Source organism: Eurosta solidaginis, chromosome 2, assembly GCF_040869045.1.
Source record: "Eurosta solidaginis isolate ZX-2024a chromosome 2, ASM4086904v1, whole genome shotgun sequence".
NCBI classification, from domain to species: Eukaryota; Metazoa; Arthropoda; class Insecta; order Diptera; family Tephritidae; genus Eurosta; species Eurosta solidaginis.
The window spans coordinates 270,128,279-270,137,611 of NC_090320.1; positions in this window are offsets into that span (position 1 = coordinate 270,128,279).

Consider the following 9,333-nt stretch of genomic DNA (forward strand, 5'->3'; position numbering starts at 1 on the left):
ATTTCAACACTGAGCTATATGAGAGCAGCTAAACTAAACTAAGTAATATGTATTATTAATTCATCAATTGAAAAGTATCTTAGTGGCAATTACGTAATTTAATACTAAATTTAATGGGTTATTGCCATTGATGAATATATATGTATGTATTAGAGTGGGGCACATTTTTTTTTTCCATCAGGAATATAGCAAAAACGTAATCTACAGATGATTCTACAAAAAATTGCTGAAGACGCTATAGCTCTAAGCCCGATTTCGCTATGAATATCGATTGCCATATGAATGTAGGGTTTGGCCAAAATATCTTCATAGCTTCTGATAGAATTATAGGAAAAATATCACATTGGTCTTATTTTAAAGGTATTTTACGTATATTTCAGAATCTCTATTAATATCTATAGTGTCTTTGAATTTTAGTAGATATATTAGGTTTGAATTATGAGAAATTAGCCTAAAATAAACTTTTAATTACTACATTATCATTTTTAACAAATTTCTTATGGAATTTTTTTTTTTTCCTTACAGCTAAAATAAGTTCAGAACATTTCCAACAACTTTCTTTCAGATAGTTTTTCTTTTTTCGGGTTCGTTTTAGTAGAAAGAAATTTTCAAAAAAACCTATATTTTCAAGTAATAAGCAAAAAAAACACAATTTTTAGAATTTTAATTTAATTTATTTAAAAAGTAATTTTTTTTAATTAGAATTGACCATTTCAACATATTTTTCAAAATAAAAGTAATGTTATGTTATTATTTTTTTTAAATATTTTTGCTCTCCATTCGAGGCTATTTTTCACGACATTCTGCTGTAACAACCATAACACCTTCACGTTTTTTTTTTCTATAACACGTTTGGAACGTTTTTTATTTTTATACCCAGCGTGTTTTGCACACAGATTATATTAACTTTGATTGGATAACGGCTGGTTGTACAGGTATAAAGGAATCGAGACAGATATAGACTTCCATATATCAAAATCATCAGTATCGAAAAAAAAATTTGTTGGGGCCATTTCCGTCCGTCTGTCCGTTAACACGATAACTTGAGTAAATATTGAGATATCTTCACCAAATTTGGTACACGAGCTCTGGACCCAGAATGGATTGGTATTGAAAATGAGCGAAATCGGATGATAACCACGCACATTTTTTATATATATAAAATTTTGGAAAATACAAAAACCTGATTATTTAGTAAATAATACACCTAGAATGTTGAAATTTGACACGTGGACTGATATTGAGACTCTTGATAAAAACTAAAATTTTTGTTAAAATGGGCGTGGCACCGCCTACTTGTGATACAATCAATTTTACAAATATTATTAATCATAAATCAAAAATCGTTAAACCTATCGTAACAAAATTCGGCAGAGAGGTTGCTTTTACTATAAGGAAAGCTTTAAAGAAAACTCAACGAAATCGTTTAAGAACACCACCCACTTATATATAAAAGATTTTTAAAAGGGTCGTGTACGAATAAAATAAGCCATATCTTTGCAAAAAAGAGCTTTATAACAATGGTATTTCATTTCCCAAGTGGACTTATAACAAAAAATAGGAAAAACTTCAAATTTTTAAAAATGGGCGTGGCACCGCCCCTTTTATGACTAAGAAATTTTCCATGTTTCGAGAGCCATAACTCGAAGAAAAGGTAACGGATCGTAATAAAATTGGGTACATAAATTTTCGCTATAGCAGGAAATATTTCTAAGAAAATGGGCGAGATAGTTTAAAGACCACGCCCACTTTTATATAAAAGATTTTTAAAAGGGCCGTAGACGAAAATAATAAGCTATACCTTAGAGAAGAAGAGCTCTGTATCAATAAAATTTTGACTTATTTTGTTTTGTTGATATTCCGACAGGGTGGATTAATGATGGAAAATAGAATTTTACTTTCTAAATTGAATTAAAACATTAAATTGGAAAACACTAAAATTCTTGAAAATGGGTGTAGCACCTTCCATTTTATGACTAAACAGTAGTCTATATTTCGGAAGCCATAAAAAGTTTAAAAGGGTCGTAGACTAGAATAAAGGCTATAACTTAGCAAAAAATAGTATTGAATCAATGATATTTCACTTATCAAGTTTTATTGTAAGAGGAAATGGGGAGACATTCTTTTTTTAATGGGCGGTGCCTTGTGTTATGTAGGAAAGTAATTTATCTAAAATGAAATGTACCATTGAAGCTTACGCTGAGTATATAATATTCGGTTACACCCGAACTTAGCCGTCCTTACTGGTTTTATTTTCGTTTGGAAACAGGTGTTAACAACTGTACATATCTTTCTGTTCCTTGTATATGCATTGGAATATTAAGATCATATAGTGTTGGCTCATCATTATACCAAGTGATCGTATGGAATGCCGGTTCAGTAAGTAAATTATCGTCATTCAGATCAATCATATCAGTATAATCTGAAGCATTAAAATTGATATTATATTTTCGATAGTATAACATTTTTTGATAGCTCTGTCACTTATGGCTTTTCTATCATCAAATAACATTGTTAATAAAATGTTTTCTGGATGAGCGTAATATTAATTATTTTGGATTACACCATCTACAATATTAAGTAAATTACGTGGTAGGTATTGTGCCCAACGAATAAACTTTGATAAATGTACACTGCCGTATACAACAGAATTATAGTATTTTACATTAAAATGTATTGGCACATACATAAATTCTAATAATATAAACTGCTAGAGTTTTCAAATTTTCCGATGGTGTATTAGTTGTTGTTATAGACGTAATACCCGGCTTGCTTTGGGTAGCCATCGAGAATGTTCAACTGGTCCTGGTTTTAATTAGCTAAGTCAACTGAAACAGCTCCCTTTGAAATTACTTTGGCAATTTGATATATAAATATTTAACATCTGTAGATAATTCTAGTTCTTGTTCGTCACTGATGTTTAGGCCAGTGGCCTACTTAATTTCCTACCGGGTAGCCTCCATCGACTTAATTATTTTTTCGTTTGTCAGCAAGCAACGGCTAACTTCCAATCGTCCTCTTGATCCAGCATTTTCTCTCGTTAAAAGAGAAAATTCGAGGTTCGGTGGCGATTTGGAAGTTGCCGTCGGCTCTGATTTAGTTTGCCTGCCAACGAATCACCAACTGATCCAGCGTTCGATTGTGGAGTACTTCATACAAACAAAAACGTAAGATCCTAAATTCCATAATTGTGATAAATTATTAATACATATCGACGAAATAAAGACAGTTTATAATTATTATACATATTTCTATGTACAATCACTAATTATTGTGTTTTTATTTCTTTTCGCAAAACACAATTGGTTTCATTCCCGCCAATTGTGTTCATGCTACGGGGGGAGGTTGAAAATGGAGAGAAAAACATATGTATAAATATAATAACATAACATTACTTTTATTTTGAAAAATATGTTAAAATGGTCAATTCTAAGTAAACAAATAATTTTTTAAATAAATTGAAATTATAAACATTTTGTTTTTTGCTTATTACTTGAAAATATGGTTTTTTTTCTGAAAATTTGTTTCTACTAAAACGAATTCGAAAAAAGAAAAACTGTCCGAATGAAAGTTACTGGAAATATTCTGAACTTATTTTAGCTGTAAGGAAAAAATATTCAATGAGAAATTTGTTAAAAATGATAATAAAATAATTAAAAGTTTATTTTAGGCTAATTTCTCATAATTTAAGCCTGATATCTCTACTAAAATTCAAAAATACTATAGATTTTAATACATATTCTGAAATATACGTAAAATACCTTTAGAGTAAGACCAATGTGATATTTTTCCTATAATTCTATCAGAAGCTATGAAGATTTTGGGCCAAACCCTACATTCATATGGCAAAATGCCTATTTTGCAAAAAGCGTGGACTCGAAATCGGGCTTAGAGCTATGGTGTCTTCAGTAATTTTTCTTCAAATCATCTGTAGATTATGTTTTTGCTATCCTCTTGATGAAAAAAACCCATCCATAAAATATGGCCCGCTCTAGTATGTATATTTTGTATATTTCACAACAATAAATTTATTAACATTTGCAAGGTAATGTGTAACACCTGCTTTCATATGAAGTGGTGCACCCACTTGCAGCAATTTGAGAATATTGCTTATTTTATTGAATACTAATCAGCGCAAGTATTGCAGAAGTTCATAGATTATTTCAAATAAATTGAATTGAATGGTAAATAGGTCATACAAGCTAGATTCATAATACAATTAAGCTCAGCGATTTATTTCCAATAAACTAGTGTTGAAGTAACAAAATAGTGTTATCGGAATTCGCTTGACGACCACATCGAGACCACAAATAGATACCAGGACTCATACTGTAAAATAGCTGTATTATCTTGATATTTTTTCCGGACCCAACTTAAATGCTGCTTCGAAATGCCTTAGCAGTGCGGCCTCTAGTAGTAAGAGCCCTAGCTTGGCGACAGCAGCACACGGAGCTTCTAACTTTCTCAACTTCCTACAGTTCATGGCAAGGACTTTATATATACATACTAGGGCGGGTCGATTTAAAAATCGCTCATTGCTCTGTGAAAATCCTATTCTAGGGATCAAAATAAGAAACTTTGTTGTAGGAACCATACCTCTAAAACGAATTCTGGTGTCCCCCAATTTGGGTCGAAATTTTGGGTAGGGGCAAATTTTGAAAAATCCCACTTTGACTATTTAGAGTGCTCCAATCGAGTCCAAATGTATGACCGAACTCCACTAACTTTGGAGGCCCGGCCCACCGATGCCAGTGGCACACCCCCTGGAACCCCCCTGGGGGTTCACCATTCACCATTCGCGTCCTTTGCATATCCGGTACGTTCCGGTGCCAAGCCCGAAAATCTCGAGAACGACTTGTTATGACCACATGCGATCTTCTAGGCCATACCGACCTCCCACCCCCTACATCCATGAGGAGTTCCGGGTCGCCAGAGCCTCGGCTGTTAATGAGACTGGATTCGCCACGGATAGGTGAGGTTGACAATTGCGTTTGGAGTAGCTATATATTGCGCTGGCAACCTAAAAAGGTTACGCTACACAACCCCTTGAATCTATTTGGTATTTTAGTCATATCTTACGACAGGTATACCTACCGCGGGTATATTCTAACCCACTGGGGTATTTTAAAACCGGTCAGCAACCTTTGTACTAAACGCTCCGAGATTGGAACGCTTGTACCTTGGGTTCATCATCTCGAAATTGAAAGTGTGTCGATTAACGCCCTAAGAAATGACTTTATTTCCCCTTACCATTTCAGAGGCTTTCCCAAGGGGATCTCTTCGCTCAGCTAATTTTTCCGCTTGTAATCCAGTAACAGGTACCTTTGTAAGCCCCAACACTTTTCGCATTCCCCAACATTCCAGTTTAAAAATACCATTTACTGCCGATGTATCTCAACTCTCAAATCTACCATCGCGACTTTGCTTTGCTCTTGTATGTCCTTAGAGGACAGAATATATTTTTGGCATTTATTAATGTTTTGAGAACGATATTATTGGTTTCCAACAACTCCCCTACAGGGTTATTCAAGTTTTCCGTGTAGAATTTTAAGAGTTTGGCCCAGTCCATTTCTATAAGGTTTTAGTCATACCTTGGTATATCATATGCAGGCATACTAACCCTGGTTGCAAGTATTAAATAGTTGTGAAGTATACAACCAAACAGAGACACACCCCTATCGCTTGTATCTCCAACTTTCCAGCTGTTAGATGGCACGTTCCGATCTGCGCATATGGCGAACTTTCGTTTTCATCCAAGAGCCTATTTTTCTTTCTTCAGCTTATCGAACGAGCTTTTTTCAAGAGCTAGATTCTCTGGGCGTCCTGCCTTTGAACCACCATCACCTCAACCAACTTGGAGTTGCAGAGTTGCAATATAGCTGTACCGAATCAGTTGGACTTCGTTATACCATTCCATTAAGGTGACCATGCCCTGAGCACCTGTCTATCGTAGTTTCTGCCATCAAGTAGCGCTTTGGTCACGAGTTGCTTCGACACGTCGTTAATCCTTCCGAAGCTTAATTCTTAACTCCTTTAGTCCCAATAACTCTTTCAAAACCCTCTCTCCCTGGAAAGACCCCCCCGCTCCTTTTATAAATTACGATGTATAGGATTCATTTCTGTGTGACTTACTACAAATTGCTGCCCAAATCTTTAGCGGTGCGCTCCTTGGGCTCACGATTCGCCCGCCTCGTGCCGTTTAGAATCGTCGTTACTCTTTTTGTAGCGAAAAGTTTTCGGGAGTTTTATCGATGTTGATGGAACTTTACCAGATATTGATCCAGTATGTTACGGAAAATAGTGACATTAGGGTACTAGACTGACCGTTTCGGGAACGATTTAATATGGTCAAGTTGAACATTCTAGGCCTTCCAACCATCTATTTTCCTGCGAAGAGCCTGGGGTTACCATAGATTAGCCTGCCCAATAAACAGGATTCGCCATTGGTGTGTGAGTATTTTAAAAGGGATTAATCCTTAGTTCTATAGGTGGACGCCTTTTCGAGATATCGCCATAAAGGTGGGCCGAGGGTGACTCTAGAATGTTTGTACGATATGGGTATCAAACGAAAGGTGTTACTGAGCATTTTAAGAGGGAGTGGGCATTAGGTCTATAGGTGGACGCCTTTTCGAGATATCGCCATTAGGGTGGGCCAGGGTGACTGTAGAATGTGTTTGTACGATATGGGTATCAAATGAAGGTAATGAGTATTTTAAAAGGGAGTAATCCTTAGTTCTATAGGTGGACGCCTTTTCGAGATATCGCCATAAAGGTGGGCCGAGGGTGACTATAGAATGTTTGTACGATATGGGTATCAAACGAAAGGTGTTACTGAGCATTTTAAGAGGGAGTGGGCATTAGGTCTATAGGTGGACGTCTTTTCGAGATATCGCCATTAGGGTGGACCAGGGGTGACTCTAGAATGTTTGTACGATATGGGTATCAAACGAAAGGTGTTACTGAGCATTTTAAGAGGGAGTGGGCATTAGGTCTATAGGTGGACGCCTTTTCGAGATATCGCCATTAGGGTGGGCCAGGGGTGACTCTAGAATATTTGTACGATATGGGTATCAAACGAAAGGTGTTACTGAGCATTCTAAGAGGGAGTGGACATTAGGTCTATAGGTGGACGCCTTTTCGAGATATCGCCATTAGGGTGGGCCAGGGGTGACTCTAGAATGTTTGTACGATATGGGTATCAAACGAAAGGTGTTACTGAGCATTTTAAGAGGGAGTGGGCATTAGGTCTATAGGTGGACGCCTTTTCGGGATATCGCCATTAGGGTGGGCCAGGGGTGACTCTAGAATGTGTTTGTACGATATGGATATCAAATTAAAGGTATTAATGAGGGTTTTAAAAGCGAGTGGCCCTTAGATGTATATGTGAAGGCGTTCGCGCGATATCGACCAAAATGTGGAGCAGGTGATCCAGAAAATCATCTGTCGGGTACTGCTAATTTATTTATATATGCAATACCACAAACAGTATTCCTGCCAACATTCCAAGGGCTGTTGATTTCGCCTTGTAGAACTTTTTCATTTTCTTCTACTTAATATGGTAGGTGTCACACCCATTTTACAAAGTTTTTTCCAAAGTTATATTTTGCGTCAATAAACCAATTTAGTTACCATGTTTCATCCCTTTTTTCGTATTTGGTATAGAATTATGGCATTTTTTTCATTTTTCGTAATTTTCGATATCGATAAAGTGGGCGTGGTTATGGTCGGATTTCCGCCATTTTTTATACAAGATAAGGTGAGTTCAGATAAGTACGTGGGCTAAGTTTAGTAAAGATATATCGGTTTTTGCTCAAGTTATTGTGTTAACGGCCGAGCGGAAGGACAGACGGTGGACTGTGTATAAAAACTGGGCGTGGCTTACACCGATTTCGCCCATTTTCACAGAGAACAGTTACCGTCATAAAATCTATGCCCCTACCAAATTTGAGAAGGATTGGTAAATTTTTGTTCGACTTATGGCATTAAAAGTATTCTAGACAAACTAAATGAAAATGGGCGGAGCCACGCCCATTTTGAAATTTTCTTTTATTTTTGTATTTTGTTGCATCATATCATTACTGGAGTTTAATTTTGACTTAATTTACTTATATACAGTAAAGATATTAAATTTTTTGTTAAAATTTGAATTAAAAAAAAATTTTTTTTAAAAAGTGGGCGTGTTCTTCATCCAATTTTGCTAATTTTTATTTAGCACATATATAGTAATAGTAGTAACGTTCCTGCCAAATTTCATCATGATATCTTCAACGACTGCCAAATTACAGCTTGCAAAACTTTTAAATTACCTTCTTGTAAAAGTGGGCGGTGCCACGCCCATTGTCCAAACTCTTACTAATTTTCTATTCTGCGTCATAACGTCAACCCATCTACCAAGTTTCATCGCTTTAACCGCCTTTGGCAATGAATTATCGCATTTTTTTGGTTTTTCGAAATTTTCGATATCGAAAAAGTGGGCGTGGTTATAGTCCGATATCGTTCATTTTAAATAGCGATCTGAGATGATTTCCCAGGAATCTACATAACAAAGTTCATCAAGATACCTCAAAATTTACTCAAGTTATCGTGTTAACGGACGGACGGACGGACATGGCTGAATCAAATTTTTTTCGATACTGATGATTTTGATATATGGAAGTCTATATCTATCTCGATTCCTTTATACCTGTACAACCAACCGTTATCCAATCAAAGTTAATATACTCTGTGAGCTCTGCTCAACTGAGTATAAAAATATAGACTTAAGTTATTTTCGAATTGTTATATCTCCCCGAAGGCCTTGGAGAGTGTTATCGATGTTGATGGCCCTTCAATCAATTTGGTGTTTTAGTCGCCTCTTACGTCAGGCATACCTACCGCGGGTATATTCTAAGTCCCCTAACTCGCTGGGAAGCAGTATCTTCTTCCTCGATCTGTCGTCGAATTACCTTCGCCCTGCTTATATCTTTTCATTTATCTGTGTTCTCTCCATCTGGCTATTATGATCCCTTTTTCCCTTGTTTTTTTTCCGAATTAACTAAAGTCGTTGCTGTCCTGGTAGGACAAACATACCTCTTGCTTCGAACAACTAATCAATAAAATAAAATAGCTTTAATTCTAAATCTGCTAGACCAAAGCAAATGCTTAAATTAATTACAGCTAAATAATACTTTAAAATATTTTCCATTGCTCAGACCCCCTTTACCCGCACATGTCTCACAACATAAACCAGTTATGCACCGTTTGCTTACTACCCCAAAAATTTAACTCAAGCTATCAAAGTAATTCATGTAATTCGTTTAAGCTAACTAAAAATGCTTTTAACGCCTAACTTGG